Source organism: Arachis ipaensis, chromosome B10 (genome assembly GCF_000816755.2).
Source record: "Arachis ipaensis cultivar K30076 chromosome B10, Araip1.1, whole genome shotgun sequence".
Lineage (NCBI taxonomy): Eukaryota > Viridiplantae > Streptophyta > Magnoliopsida > Fabales > Fabaceae > Arachis > Arachis ipaensis.
This window is the reverse complement of record NC_029794.2, coordinates 82,752,928-82,769,917: the sequence shown is the minus strand read 5'-3', so window position 1 is coordinate 82,769,917 and position 16,990 is coordinate 82,752,928.

Sequence of the window (16,990 nt, the reverse complement as noted above, 5' to 3'; positions counted from 1 at the left end):
TCCCACCTAGCACTTTTGTTTATTGTCCTTAAGTTGGACTTATGGGGAGCTCCTCATCAAGGTGGCTTGTGCTTGTATTCATCTTGGAACTCCCACCAATGCTTGGTTCTCCATTGTGCCCCAAGATTCTTCATGGATTGAGCCAAGTCTTGATGGAGTTCTTCACAAGCTTGGGGCTCCCAAAGTTGATCCTCTTCTTGTAATCCGGGATCCCACACTTTGTTTTCACACCCGTCTTGAAGTTGATCATCATTATTAATCCATCCGGGTGGTGAGTAAGGTGAATTCTCTATATAGTGGCCAACAATCCTCCTAGACCCATCTATTTGAGCACTACTCCAACCTTTATATCTCATGTTTGATGCATCAACCATAATGAGCCTTGATTTGCAACGCCAACCACAAAACCTTTTTCGTTTACGCTTCATCCCACAAAGCTCCCTAAGTTGGTCATCCGTTTCAAGCAAACCATATTCAAGTGGGATAATGAAGCTAATAGAAATAAATTTCACCCACTCAAATGAAGGAGTAGATGGCAACCTAGGCAAAGACAACTCCAAGAGTTTTGATAAAGCGTATTCAATTCCCATCCTCCTTTTTCTAAGGATTTCCACCTCTTCACAAGACTTCTCAATTATAATCCTTTGTTCAACAATTTTATCTAAACCTTTTCCTTTACTCAAGTCATAAATGGGAGGGTAAGAAAAATTTACCTCCACATTGCTTTCCATCTCGTTGGGAGAAGGTTCTTCATGCTCAAAGGATTCTTCACCACTAAGGTTTGATGCTTGATCTTCATCACCAAGGGAACTCACTTCTTGCTCTATCCCATCCAAATCTTCATATGGAATATGTCTTGGAAGGTGTGCACTTTCCTTCCTAGCATCAATTTCAATCATCTTAGAGGGGTTTTTTTCAATTCTAGATTCCCATGGAGGCTCTGCATCTCCTAAGTCTTCAACCAATTCTTCCCTTTCTTCAATAATCATAGCTTCCTCCAATTGTTCCAATACAAAGCAACTTCCCTCATTCTCCACCAATCTCTCTTTTATGTTATGCTCTTCATTTGATTCCCCACATGTAGCCATGGGAGTTCCTTGAGAGTTCAAGCATTGGGATGCTAACCGGTTTACCACCTCATCCAAGGCGGCCGTGAATTGTTGCACATCCCTTTTCATTTCCTCTTGTCCTTGAACAAGAACATCAAGGGTTTCATCCATTAGAGATTGGGGTGGGTGGAAGGGTTCATCAATTTGGGGGAAGGGTTCATAGTAGGAAGGTGGTTCTTCTTGGTAGAGTTGTGGTGGTTCAATATTCTCCACTCTTTCTACTTGTTGCACAACACGCTCCATGGTTGCTTGAAGTTGATCCAATGTTTCCTTCTACAACATAGTTGTAATCACACTCATAGCCAAAATGAGAATTCATGGTGAAAAGATAAAATAAAAACAAAAGCTAATAGGAAACAAAAGAAACAAAATTCTACAACTAGCAAATAAAGCAAAAAGCAAGATATTCACACTATTCACATATGTACAATAACCAATAACATAACACCATTGCAAATCCCCGACAACGGCGCCATTTTGACGAATCGGATTTTTGACGGTTTAGAATTTCACAAATGAATTCTCGTTGCAAGTATAGTTTCTAAACCAAGAAATAATCCTTTCATACAAAAATTTGTTTGTCACAAGTACAAACCCCTAAAATCTATAAACCGAAGTATTTAAACCTCGGGTCGTTCTCCCTAGGAATTACAATAAAGTGTCTTGCTATTGGTTATGAATTATTTTTGGGGTTTTACCGTGCGCGTGCGCGCCCCTATGTGCAATGAAACTATGGCAAATCTTATATCGTTTCGAAGCCCCGGATGTTAGCTTTCCAACCCAACTGGAACCGCATCAATTGGACCTCTGTAGCTCAAGTTATGTTCGTTTAAGTGCAAAGAGGTCGGCTTGACAGCTTTCCGGTTCTTCCATTTCTTCATGAGTTCTCCAACTTTTCATGTTTTCTTTCTTCATTCCCTTGATCCAATCTTTGCCTCCTAAACCTTAAATCACTTAACAAATATATCAAGGCATCTAATAGAATCAAGGTGAATTAAATTTAGCTATTTTGAGTCCTAAAAAGCATGTTTTCACATTCAAGCACAATTAAAGGAGAATATACAAAACCATGCTATTTCTTGAATAAATATGGGTAAAAGGTGATAAAATCCCCAAAAATCAATACAAGATAAACCCTACAAATGGGGTTTGTCAACCGCCTGACATACTCATTCCCAAAGGAATTAGACATGGCTTTACAGCCAGCCAGGCTTCAACATGCTTCATGAAACACTAGAATTCATTCTTAAAAATTTTGAATAGAATTTTTGAAAACATTTTTATATTATTTTCCAAAACAGATGAGAAAATTTTAGAAATATTTTTGAAAAAAAAATTTTTTTTTTGAAAATAAAATAAAAAGAAAATTACCTAATCTGAGCAACAAGATGAACCGTCAGTTGTCCAAACTCGAACAATCCCCGGCAACGGCGCCAAAAATTTGGTGCACGAAATTGTGATGTCCAAGCTCAAACAATCCCTGGCAACGTGAGCAACTTGGTACGCGCAATCGTAATTACACTTTGATTATGTAAAATTCATGGCTCTTTCTTTCCCTGGCAATGGCGCCAAGAACATGGTGCCAATACCATGGTTCACAACTTCGATACAACTAACCAGCAAGTGCACTGGGTCGTCCAAGTAATACCTTAAGTGAGTAAGGGTCGAATCCCACGGAGATTGTTGGTATGAAGCAAGCTATGGTCACCTTGCAAATCTCAGTTAGGCAGATATAAATTGATAATGATGTTTTCGAATAATATATAATAGAATAGCGATAGAGGTACTTATGTAAATCATTGGTGAGAGTTTCAGATAAGCGAATAGAGATGCTTTCATTCCTCTAAACCTCTGCTTTCCTGCTATCTTCATCCAATCAGTCTTACTCCTTTCCATGGCTGGCTTTATGCAAGGGCATCACCGTTGTCAGTTGCTACATCCCCTCCTCTCAGTGAAAAATATGCTCACATGCTCTGTCACAGCACGGCTAATCATCTGTCGGTTCTCGATCATGCTGGAATAGGATTCACCCTCCTTTTGCGTCTGTCACTAACGCCCCGCAATCGCGAGTTTGGAGCTCGTCACAGTCATTCATTCATTGAATCCTACTCGGAATACCACAGACAAGGTTTAGACTTTCCGGATTCTCTTGAATGCCGCCATCATTCTAGCTTACGCCACGAAGATTCTGATTAAGAGATCTAAGGGATATTCATTCTAGTTTATTTCATGTAGAACGGAAGTGTTTGTCAGGCACGTGTTCATAGGAGAGAATGGTGATGAGCGTCACATATAATCATCACCTTCATCACGTTCTTGGGTGCGAATGGATATCTTAGAAGCGAAATAAGATGAATTGAATAGAAAACAGTAGTACTTTGCATTAATCTTTGAGGAACAGCAGAGCTCCACACCTTAATCTATGGAGTGTAGAAACTCTACCGTTAAAAATACATAAGTGAAAGGTCCAGGCATGGCCGAGATGGCCAGCCCCCAAAACGTGATCACAGGATCAAAATACAATCCAGGATGTCAAATACAATAGTAAAAGGTCCTATTTATAATAAACTAGCTACTAGGGTTTACATGAGTAAGTAATTGATGCATAAATCCACTTCCGGGGTCCACTTGGTGTGTGTTTGGGATGAGCTTGAGTGTTGCACGTGTAGAGGTCTTTCTTGGAGTTGAACGCCAGCTTTTGTGCCAGTTTGGGCGTTCAACTCTGGTTTTGGCTCCTTTTCTGGCGCTGGACGCCAGATTTGGGTAGAAAGCTGGCGTTGAACCCCAGTTTACATCGTCTATTCTTTGCCAAAGTATGGACTATTATACATTGTTGGAAAGCCCTGGATGGCTACTTTCCATCGAAATTGGAAGCGCGCCATTTCAAGTTCTGTAGCTCCAGAAAATCCACTTTGAGTGCAGGGAGGTCAGAATCCAACAGCATCAGCAGTCCTTCTTCAACCTCTAAATCTGATTTTTGCTCAAGTCCCTCAATTTCAGCCAGAAAATACCTGAAATCACAGAAAAACACACAAACTCATAGTAAAGTCCAGAAATGTGAATTTAACATAAAAACTAATGAAAACATCCCTAAAAGTAACTAGATCCTACTAAAAACATACTAAAAGCAATGTCAAAAAGCGTATAAATTATCCGCTCATCACCTAGCATGCGTGCGCACAACCTCCTGTGCGTACACACGGGTCGAGATTTTTCGCAGAGTGTGCGGATGCACACGTCTGTGCGTCCGCACAGGTGGACGCACATGCCTTCATTAAGAACTCATGTGACTCGCAATTTTGGTGGATTTGAGGCCCATTTCTGAAGCCATTTAGCTCATAAGGAAGGGAGAATGAAAACCACAGTAGAGCATAACATTAGTATAGCTTAGGAGTAGTGGTAGATAGTTTTTAGTGTAGTTTTTCTTAAAGTTTTTCATCATCTTCTCTACTAGGGTTTATACTAGGATTTTTACATTCAAGTGCCATTTCAATTTTGATCTTTGATTTTACTAATTCCCATTGTAAGTATCTCTTTGTTATTACTCTTCATAGTTACATTGTTCTTACACTTTCTTATAATTCAGATTATAGTTCAATTTCACTTCTCTCTTGCAATTTCTATTTCTTGTTGATGAATTTGATCTTTGATGATTGTTACATGTTTTCTTGAGTCTTTATTGTTGATTGAGATCATTTGTGGCTCTTGATTCCAAGCTTTTTCTCATTTTTCCTATGCTTAAGGTTTTTGCCCACCAAGTGTTTGATAAAATGTCAAACATGATTTTGGGCTAGTTTTCTATCTCTTAGCTTGGAAAAAGTGAGCATTGGGTTCCTAGAGTTGGAATGTCCAACATTTAGTGTCAATTTTGGATTGTTAATTGTTCTTGTTCCCACTAACGCTATATTGTTGCTAAGTTAATTAGCAAACAATTTAGGATTTGTGGGTTAAGAACACTTATGCTCATTTAACTTACTTTTCGATGTGAGAGTTGACCAAATGAGATTGATCCATTCTAGTTGGCATAGTTGTGGTTCCAACAAGGAAAGGAACCTTAGCTCACTCCAAGCTAAGATACCTTTTATGCATTAATTTCTTCATACACATTCACATTAGTTCCTTTTATACTTTACTTGTCTATATTGCATTGTTACTTCATCAACTCGTTTATTTGTTCATTTATTACAATTTTGCATGTTCTTTTATTGCTTTATATGTTTATCCCTTTATTGAAAACTCCATGATCCTCACAACCAAGATTGCACACTCATTAGTCTCAAGTGTCATTGGGAGACGACCAGGGAATTGAAACTCACGAAATTGAATTGGTTTGAATTGTGACATATCTTTGGATTAAACATTTGATTTGGGGGATTGATCGTTGGTCTAAGCTATACTTTCAATGATAAGATTCTAATTTGTGAAAACCTAGATCGACGGTGCAATCCGGCTAGAATCAGTATTCAAAAAAAATTAAGTATTAAGAACTCAAAACCAAGTGACAAAATATAACCTCAATAAGGGAATCCAGCAATGACAATTAACAACAATGATGTGAAAATAACATCTTATCAGTAATCAGCAGCAATAAATAGCAAACAATATTAATAATCCAACACTTATAATGAAAAATAGAAAAGTAAACATAAATCAAACTAACTAAACAACTAACTAACTAACTGACTAACTGACTAACTAAAAGAAATGTTGATAGATGGTGATTGGTATTATTGGATGATGGTTGAAGGAGGGAAAGAAAAGAAGAGAAGAGAAATGAAGAAAAGAAATGGGAAGAAGAGAAGAGAAAAAGGTGGGTGAAACAGGGTAGGGGTGTCATGCGTACGCTTCAGGTCATGCGTACGCGTGAATGGTAGCAATGGGTGGTGACGCGAACACGTGAGTAAAGAGAGAGACAGGTGACGCGTACGCGTGGGTCATACGTACGCGTGTGGAAAAATTGTGTTAGAGGCACAATTTCAGCACACTACACGCGCAACTCTCTAGTTTTTGTACTGACCTTGAAAAATTTGGATGTCACACGTACGCGTGGGCGAGGCGTACGCGTGAGTGGTCGAAAAACTTGGGGTCATGCGTACGCGTGGGATGGTACTTTGTTTTACAAAATTTTTCCAAATTCTTGCACCAAAACAAACATTCCAAACCTCCAAACAGCTACCAAAACAGCATAAAACCTTATTTAACATACTAGACTCCCAAATAAACTCAACAAACTAAACTAAATAGGAAATTAAACCTATTTTACCAATATATACAAAAGAGAAAAATGAAAAAAGTTTACCATAGTGTGGTGTTTCCCACCTAGCACTTTTAGTTTATGTCCTTAAGTTGGACTTATGGGGAGTGATTAGCAGATATTTTATATGCTTTTTGGCATCACTTTCCTATAGTTTTTAGTAGTTTTTATAAGTTTTAGTGTTAAAATCATATTTTTGGATTCTACTATAAATTTTTATGTTTTTGGACAATTTCAGGTATTTTGTTGCTGAAATTGAGGAGTTGGAGCAGAAGTCTGATTCAGAGACAGAGAAAGCACTGTAGATGCTATCCAGATCTGACCTACCTGCATTTGGAAGAGCTTTTCTGGAGCTCCAGAAGGCCAAATAAAGCACTCTTAACGGCTATGGAAAGCTGACTTCCAGAGCTTTCTAGCAATATATAATAGTTTATACTTTGCTTTGGATTAGAAGGCCCAAAACTGGCGTCCAACGCTAGCCTCCTGCCCCCTTCCAGGTGTCCAGCACCCAAAGAGCAGAGCCCAGCATCCAAAGGCCCAAAGAGAACCCCCTAGCTGGCGTTCCACACCCAAGAGACCTCCTAGCATGTGGATCTCATCGAAACTCAGCCTAAACACTCACGAAGTGGGCCCCAGAAGTGGATTTTAGCACTAAATAGACTGTTTTACCTTTACTAGTCATCTGTTTAGTATTTAAAGTGTATTTCACATGATTTTCGAACATATCATACACCATACACATTTTTACCATTGTTTTCACATCAGTATGTGTTTCTAAACCTCCTAGGTTGAGGGGAGGAGCCCTGCTGGGTCCTATGAATTAAATAAAGTATTATTGTTTCTCTTCGATCTGTGTTTGATTAATTCTAAGATGTATATTCATTCTTCATCAATATGAATGTGTTGAACTGGCATAAGGTTATCACATTCTACATGGGTTCAGAGTGTGTCTTTCATTGGACAATGATGAACTACCAGCTTGAATATACGTCTCTCAGACGGCTAATTCACGATTTTGTTAGGGACTTCTCGAGACATCAGTTCAGCCGATTTCCGGGGAGATTAGGGTCTCTGTGGTAGAGGCTAGAATTCTAAGAAGCAGCGTTCTCTGATCTGGAAGATTTGACCTTGTCTGTGGCATTTTGAGTAGGATCATCAAGGAGAATGAACTGTAGAAGCTTCACCCTCAATCAGAATGGATCCGAACTAAACCTGGGGTTCAGATCTGGAGGAGTATTGGCAGCTGCTCAAACTAGTGTCAATCACATATAGCCTGCCATTGAAGAAATTACTCACAAGCAAAGAGATCAGTAATACCGGAGATAATTCAGAAAGGCAAAGCAACTCCAATCCTTTACCTTATCGCTATCACTGATTCCCTTCTAATATACAAAGTATTTTCTACCCCTTTTCCTTTATTCCTTTTATGGTTTAACCAAATTCAATCCAACGACCTTCTGATCTGCCTGACTAAGACTTGCAAGATAACCATAGCTTGCTTCAAACCACAATCCTCGTGGGATCGACCCTGACTCGCTCAGGTATTACTTGGACGACCCAGTGCACTTCCTGGTTCAATTGTATGAAGCGTGGGGATTCGTGCTACCAAGTTTTTGATGTCGTTACCGAGGATTGTTCGAGTTTGGACAAACTGACAAATTGTCTTGCTCCCTAAATCAGGTAATTTATTTTATTTTATTTTGTTGAATCTTTTAATTTTTGTTTTTTTTTTTCTATTTTTTGAAAAAAAAATTAGAAAAGTTTTTCAAAATATTTTTCTTTTCTTTGTTCAATTTTTGTTCTTGGTATTGAGTTTTGCATGTTCTTGTTTTCTGTTTTTTCTATTCCAAAAATTTTAAAACTTCTTCCAAAACCTTTTTCAAGAAATATTTGTCTCTTTTTTGTTTGAGTTTTTGTTTGCGTTTTTGATTAAATCTTTTATTATCTTCTTCAAATTTCGAAACTCATAAAAACTTTTCAAAAATATTTTTCTTTTCTTTGTTTAATCTTTGTTCTTTCTTTGAGTCTTGTATTCTTGTTCTTGCTTGAAATTTTCGTCCCTTTTGAGTTTTTCTTTCAAAAAATTTCAAAAAATAGTTCCTTTGTTTAATTCTTGTGTCAATTCTTTAAGTTTGGTGATTTCTTATTTATTTTCTTCTAATTTTCAAAAATTTATGTTTGGTTTTCTAAAAATTTTAAGTTTGGTGTTCTTTGAGTCTTTTGAGTTTTGTTCTTTGTGTTCTTGTTTGTCTTCAAAGTGTTCTTGAGTTTTCTTTGTGTTTTGATCTTAAAATTTATAAGTTTGGTGTCCTATTGTGTTTCCCTCCAAAAATTTTCGAAAATTAGGGGCATTAGATCTAAAAATTTTAAGTATTGTGTCTTTTACTTGTTTTTCTCTCTCCTCATTAATTCAAAAAGCAAAAAAATAAAATATCTTTTCTTATTTTTATTTAATTTTTCGTAAATTTTACACAAAAATTTGGATTTTAATTTTAAAACTTTTTATCTTATATTATCTTAATTTTAAAATTCATCTTTTCAAAATAAAAAACTTATCTTTTTCAAAAATCTTATCTTATCTTATTTCAAAATTCAAATTTCAAGCTTCAAAATTCAAAATTTAAATTTCAAATTTCAAATTTTAAAAATTAAATCTTTTCAAAAAAAAATTCCAAAATCTTTTTCAAATTTCTATCTTATCCTGTTTCAAATTCAAAATTTAAAATTTCAAAATTTAAAATTCAAATTTCAAAATCCAAAATTTAAATTTCAAAATTTAAAAATTCAAAATTCAAATTTCAAAATTAAATCTTTTTCAAAATCAAATTTCAAAATCTTATCTTTTTAAAAATCTTTTTTAAATCTTTTTAATTTCTTATTTTATCTTTTCTTTTCTCTTTTTTAATTTTAAATTTTAATTTCAAATCTTCTCTTATCTTATCTCTTATCTTATTTTAAAATCAAATCTTTTTTTTAATTAATTACTCATCTTCTCTCTCCTCTTTTTTTCAAAACTTCTAACTAACTTCTTCTTTCTAATTTTTGAAAATTCTCTTCCTCTTCTCTCTCTAAATAAATAAAATAAAAATAAAAATATTTTAATTCTTATTCATCTCTCCTATCCCTATTTTTTCTCCCTTTCCTTCTACCTTTCTTCATTATGAACCTAAGTGAGAATGAAGAGTTCAGGAGAACTCTGGAATCTTATACAAATCCCTCTACTGACTTCTATGGAAGAAGTATTAGCATACCTCACATCAGAGCTAGTAACTTTGAAGTGAACCCTCAACTCATTACTCTAGTGAAGCAGAACTGCCAGTATTCTGAACTTCCTCATGAAGAACCTACAGAATTCCTGGAAGACTTCTTAAAGATTGCTGACACAGTACACAGTGAGGGTGTAGACCAATATGTCTACAGATTACTGCTTTTTCTTTTGCTGTAAAGGACCAAGCAAAAAGGTGGTTGGATAACTAGCCTAAAGCCAGTTTAAAAACTTGGAAACAGTTAGTAGACGGGTTTTTAAACCAATACTTTTTCCCAAGAAAGATGGCCCAGCTAAGGCTAGACATCTAAGGTTTCAGGCAAGGAGATAATGAATCTCTTTATGATGCCTAGGAAAGTTATAAAAGGATGTTAAGAAAATGTCCCACTGAAATGTTTTCAGAATGGGTACAATTAGACATTTTCTACTATGAACTTTCAGACATGGCTAGAATGTCTTTAGACCACTCAGCTTGTGGCTCTATACACATGAGAAAGACCATAGGAGAAGCTCAAGAGCTTATTGAGATAGTTGCCACTAATAAGCATCTGTACTAATCTCCTAAGCCTTCTATAAAAGGAGAGGTTAAGTCAGTAGTTACTGAACCTAACCCTTCAGAACAGGATGGCCCATAGACTCAGCAACTGCATGCCCTTGCCAAGCAACTACGGGACTTGCAAGAGGCTTTGCGAGAAACTTAGGCTTCTAACAGGAATATAGAAGCTCAGATGAGTCAAACAAGGCAGCAGTTATGTAAGCAGATAATAGAAGAATGCCAGGCTATTCAACTGAGGAGTGGGAAAACCTTAAGCACCCAACCTCAGTACAATAAGAATGAAAAGCCCATAGAGGATAACCAGGTCTCTGCATAAGATGACTCTGGGTGTTCAAACTCTTAGAGAGGTATCCCTCTTGGCGTTGAACACCAGGAAAGGGCAGAGACTGGGCGTTCAAACACCCAGAGAGGTATCCCTCTTGGTGTTGAACACTAGAAAAGTGTCAGAGTTTGGGCGTTTAAATGCCTAGGGGGCAGTAGCATAGGCGTTGAACGCCCATGCAAGGGAGGTCAGTCACTCATTGATAACAACCCTCCTAAGCAAGCTAGTAACCCCACTTCTAACTCACATGGCATTCAGCCTTCATCAACCAAGGTTGATGAATACAAGGCTAAGATGCCATTTCCTTAGAGACTCTGTCAAGAGGAAAGGGATAAACAGTTTGCCCGCTTTGTAGAGTATCTCAGAACATTAGAGATCAAGATCCCTTTTGCAGAAGCTCTTGAATAGATACCTTCTTATGCTAAGTTCATGAAGGACATTTTGAGTCATAAGAAGGATTAAAGGGAAGTAGATATAATAGATCTTACTAAGGAGTGCAATGCAGTCATTCAGAGGAACCTTTCTCAGAAGCTGTAGAAACACCCTAATACTCTTCTCAGAGCCACAGAAGTGAATCCAAGAGAAGAGTGTCTGGCCCTCATTAGTACCGAGGAGGCCAAACCTCAGGAGCATGCTACTGAGGGACTTAAGGTAATCACGGACCAGAAGGATTCTGAGAATGTTATTGAGCACGCCCCTACAGAGGAGAAGGAACCTCGAGTTGAATCTTCTCTGGGTATGCAAGAGGAACCTATGACTCCCACAGAGCACGCCCTTATAGAGGTGAAAGAGCCTCAAGAGCCATCTTTCCTAAGCATGCAGAAAGAACCGACAGATGGGCAGTTGGCTCATTTCCTAGCAGCACTTAAGAGGTTGCAAGTCAATATCTCTTTTACAGAGGTTTTTGAAAAGAAGGACCTAAGAGGAGATGAAAGAGAGGTATTTATTAAGAAGTACAGTATCCTAATTCAGCATGAGCTGCCAAGGAAGATGCCAGATCCAGGGACCTTTCAGATCCTATGGACTACTGGAAAGATCATTTTTGACAAAGCCCTATATGATCTTGGCTTAAGTTTAAATCTGATACCTTCCACTTAGGCAGAGGCCCAATCTAGAGAGACTGGGAAGGCATTGAACGCCAGTGAGAAAGATCTCACTGGGCATTCAACGCCCAACCTGGCAGCAAGCCTGGCGCTGAACGCCAGTGAGAAAGCCCTCACTCGGCGTTCAACGTCCATCCGGGCAGCAGAGCTGGCATTGAATGCCAGCCAGGGAGCACTGGCTGGGCGTTTAACGTCTAAACACCCAGGCTTTCTGGCGCTGAACGCCAATGAAGAACCCCTCACTGGGCATTCAACGCCCAACCAGGCAGGCTTTCTGGTGCTGAACGCCAGTGAGGAACCCCTCACTGGGCATTCAACGCCCACACACCCAGGGAAGCTGGTGTTGAACGCCTGCAAGGACATCCCTGCTTGGCATTCAACGCCCAAAAAGACAGAGGGACTGTCATTTAATGCCAGTAAGGGTGCACAGTAAGGGCGTTCAACGCCCAAAGAGCTAACAGAGCTGGCGTTGAACGCCAGTCAAAGCACACCCTTTGAGAGCCTAAATCCCACTCAAGAACCCTCTATCTCAGAACCAAAGGAAACCATAAATACCATAGAGGTTCCTTTGAATGCACTCATGCAGTGTATAGGTTCTGATGAATACTCATCCTCTGATGAGGATGAGGACACTAGGGAAGAGCAAGTTGCTTGGTACCTAGGAGTTCTTATGAAGCTAAATGTCGCGCTATTTGGTACAAAGCTTATGGAGGAAGAACCTCCATTGCTTTCCAAAAAACTCAGTACTTTGGTTCAGTAGGAGCTACCTCAAAAGCTTCCAGATCCAAGATGCTTTTTGATACCTTGCATCATAGGCAGCATGACCTTTGAGAAGGCTCTTTGTAACCTAGGGTCAAGTATTAGCCTCATGCAACTCTCTGCAATAGAGAAGCTAGGAATCCAAAAGGGAACAAGGATTACCTTGCATAAGGACTGGATGGTATTCAAGGTCCTTGACACTCCATTACCCCCTGACAAGGGAAGCACTTGCATAAAGGATTCAGCATCCAAGCCTCCTCCCTTGGATGGAACTAACTCAATCCCTCCTAAGACCAAACATAAGTTTGATGTTGGATGTACACTATCCACAAAGGAGGAAAGCCCCAAAAGGAAGATACCTAGGGGCTGGAAAGACAAGAATATCCCTACTGAGGGCTTTTCACCATGGAAGATGGTGGTATTCACTTATCTTATCATGGTATTCTCCATGGAAGAGGAAAGTGACAAAAAGGGACACCAGCATACTGCTGTAAGCCCAACCCTACGTCAAGCAGTGAACAAAATCCTGTCTCTTGAGCGTATTATGCTATTCCATGAGAGCACAGGAAGGAAGCTCCCAGTAAGGAGTGAGGATTTATTCCTCTATGACTATCTTCCTCCTTGAAAGGAGTTGTCCGTCAAGCTAATGACATTAAAGAAGCGCTTGTTGGGAGGCAACCCAACCTTACTCAACCATAGTTATTTTCCTTCATTTTGTTTTTCTTTTCGGTGTCAAAGTCATGATCATGTGCACCAGTCAAGAGACAGAATTCACAGAAGTGAAAATAGAATACTTCAAAAAAAGTGTTAACGCTAAATGCCAGCCAGGGTATCACTGCTGGGTGTTCAAAGCCCCAAGAGGGGAGCATTGCTGGTGTTGCATGCCAGCTAGGGAGTAGCCCCTGCGCATTCAAACACCAATGCAAAAAAGTAGGAAATTTGGAATTTCCTAGCCTCTCAGGACCAGTAGATCCGACAGAAGCTCCACCTACCCCAGCCTTCTTCTATGTTCATATTTGCTCGAGGATAAGAAAAACTCTTAAGTTTGGTGTTGCAAAAGCTCTGCTTTTTTATTTCTACCACTCCTAAGTATGGAAGAAGAGGATGGAGCAAACTAGAGAGCATGCACATGAGCCTATGCAGCCACCTCAACAAGGACAAAGGAGTGACATTGAAGAGATCAAGCACTACATTGGATCCTCAAGGAGGAGCACTAGCCACCATCATTCAGGTGGATTCATTCTCTTTACACCCCGTTCCTATTATTTTTCTATTTTCTGTCTGTTTATCTATTTGTTCTCTTGTTCTAGTTGCATGATCATTTGCATTGATGTCTTAAAGTTGTGAAATGTTCCATATATCTCTCACTTTGCTTAAATAAAAATTTTTTTATTGAAAAGAATTGAGAAATGCATGAATTTCAAGTTTAAAATAAGATTAGTTTAATTAGTTTGATGTGGTGTCATTTGCATTTTGCTTTTGCTTTCTGAATGTATGATTAAACATTGCATATTTGAAGTTGAAATTTTAGAATGTTGGCTCTTGAAAGAATAAGAAAAAAGGAAAAATATTATTAATAATCTGAAAAATCTAAATATTGATTCTTGAAGTAAGAAAAAGCAGCAAAAAGAAAAAGAAAAAGCATGTTGCAAAAGAAAAAAATTATTATGCATGCGAAAAAAAAGAAAGAAAATGGCGAAAAAGGAAAAAAAAAAATAAAAAGCAGAAAAATCCATTACTGCCCAAAAATGCAGGAAAATGAGGGTAGATTGAAGAAGCCAGTAACCCTTTAAACCAAAAGGCAAGGGTAAAAAGAACCAAGGCTTTGAGCATTAATGGATTGGAGGGCTGAAAGGAAATAAAATCCTGGCCTAAGTGGCTAATCCAAGCTGTCCCTAACCATGTGCTTGTGGCGTGAAGGTGTCAAGTGAAAAGCTTGAGACTGAATGGTTAAAGTCGTGGTCCAAAGCAAAAAGAGTGTACTTAAGAACTCTGGACACTTCTATCTAGGGACTCTAGCAAAGCTGAGTCAAAATCTGAAAAGGTTCACCTAGTTATAGTGTCTGTGGCATTATTGTATCCAATGGTAATATTCGAAGACATGGTGCTTAGGGTCATGGCCAAGACTCTGAAAGCTGTGTTCAAGAGTCAAAATAAGCTTAACTAATAGAGTCAATAATATCATCTGGATTCTAAGTTCCTAAGGATGCCAACATCTCTGAGTTTCAATGGATAATGAGATGCCAAAACTATTCAGAAGTAAAAAGCTACTAAGTCTCGCTCATCTAATTGTAACTAAGCTTCATTTGAAACTTAGAAATTTATTGTATCTTAATTTTATTTTTATCCTACTATGTTTTTAGGTACTTGGTGACAAGCAACGGTTTAAGTTTGGTGTTGTGATGAGCGGATATTTTATACGCTTTTTGGCATCACTTTCATATAGTTTTTAGTAGTTTTTATTTAGTTTTTATTAAGTTTTTATAGGCTTTAGTGTTAAAATCATATTTTTTGATTCTATTAAGAGTTTTGTTGTTTTTGGACAATTTCAGGTATTTTCTGGCTGAAATTGAGGAGTTGGAGCAGAAGCCTGATTCAGAGACAGAGAAAGCATTGCAGATGCTATCCAAATCTGACCTACCTGCATTCGAAAGAGCTTTTCTAGAGATACAGAAGTTTAAATGGAGCGCTCTCAATATATAATAGTCTATACTTTGCTTCAGATTAGAAGGTCCAAAACTGGCGTCCAAAGCCAGCCTTCTGCCCCCTTCTAGGTGTCCAGCGCACAAAGAGCAGAGCGCAGCGTCCAAAGGCCCAAAGAGGACCCCCTAGTTGGCGTTCCATGCCCAAGAGACCTCATAGCACGTGGATCTCATCAAAGCTCAGCACAAACACTCACCAAGTGGGCCCCAGACGTGGATTTTAGCACTAGATAGATTGTTTACCTTTAATAGTCATCTGTTTAGTATTTAAAGTGTATTTCACATGATTTTCGAACATATCATACACCATACACGTTTTTACCATTGTTTTCACATCAGTATGAATTTCTTAACCTCCTAGGTTGAGGGGAGGAGTGATAAACCCCGATTTTGTGGTTTATCTTGTGCTTAATTTGGGTGGTTTTATCAACTTTTCTCACATTTATTCAATGAAATAGCATGGTTTTGTAATTCTCCCTTGATTTGTGCTTAAATGTGAAAACATACTTTTTAGGGCTTAAAATAGCCAATTTTAATCCACCTTAATTCCATTCGATGCCTTGATATGTTTGTTGAGTGATTTCAGGTTTAGAAGGCAAGTATTTGATGGAAGAAGTGAGGAGAAAAGCATGCAAAGTGGGAGAACTCATGAAGAAATGAAGGAACCGTAAAGCTGTCAAGCCTGACCTCTTCGCACTCAAATGACCATAACTTGAGCTACAGAGGTCCAAATGAGGCGGTTCTAGTTGCATTGGAAAGCTAACATCCGGGGCTTCAAAATGATATAAAATTTGCCATATGTTGCTTGAAGCATAGAGGCGCGCACGCGCCATGTACGCGCGCATGCCGATTCTGCCCGTGGGTCCACTTTAATGAAATCGCCCCCAGCGATTTTGCAGCTCATTTTGGACCCAATCCAACGCATTTCTGATGCTATTGAACCCAAGGATTGAGAGGGGAATGAACCAAGTAGTCATAGTTTAGTTTTTCATCATGTTTTAGGGTAGAATTCTAGAGAGAAAGGCTCTCTCCTCTCTCTAGATTTAGGGTAGAAATTAGGATAGAGTTATGTTAATCACTCTCAAATCTCTCTTTTAATTCTTGTTTTGATTTCAATTCTCTTTGTGTTTTATTGTTCTATTGTCTTTGATCTTGTATTTTCTCTTGTTAATTTCTTATTTTACTCTCTTTTATGTTTATGAACAATTGATGGATCTTAATTTTCTTTAATGCAATTTTATGTTTGATGTTCTTTTAATTGATGATTTGAATTGTTGATTTACTTTTCTTTCAATTGGTAGTTGATAGATTTTACTATTTGTTGTCATTTATTATGCTTTCCTTTTATGCCTTCCAAGTGTTTGATAAAATGCTTGGTTGGTCTTTAGAGTAGATTTTGAGCATTCTTGGCTTGGAAAGAGTAATTAGGCAATCTTGAGTCATGAAAACCCAACTTATGTTGGTGATCTAGAGTTGTTAGCTAATATTGTTTCCATTGACGCTAATCTTTTGCTAATTAAATTAGTGAGTTGATTAGGACTTTTGGATTGAGATTAGCTAGTCTTATTAAACTTTCTCCGAGTATGAGGATAACATGATACCTTTATCAATTGTCGGGGATGATGTAATAAGATAAATTCTTGTTATTATTGTGGTATGATTGATTAATCTTGTTTGACTTTCTCCCTATTTGTTGGAGTTGACTAAATAAGATGAATTAATCATTGCATGACTAGGATAGAAAGCCTATGATCTCAATCTTTGCCATGAATGTCTCCCTTTATTAATTGCTTTCTTTAATTGCTCTCTTTAATTTTCTTGTAATTTACTTTCTTGTCCTCTCACTAATCAAAAACCCCTTTACCCCACTTCATAGCCAATAATTGACCACTTCATTGCAATTCCTTGTGAGACGACCCG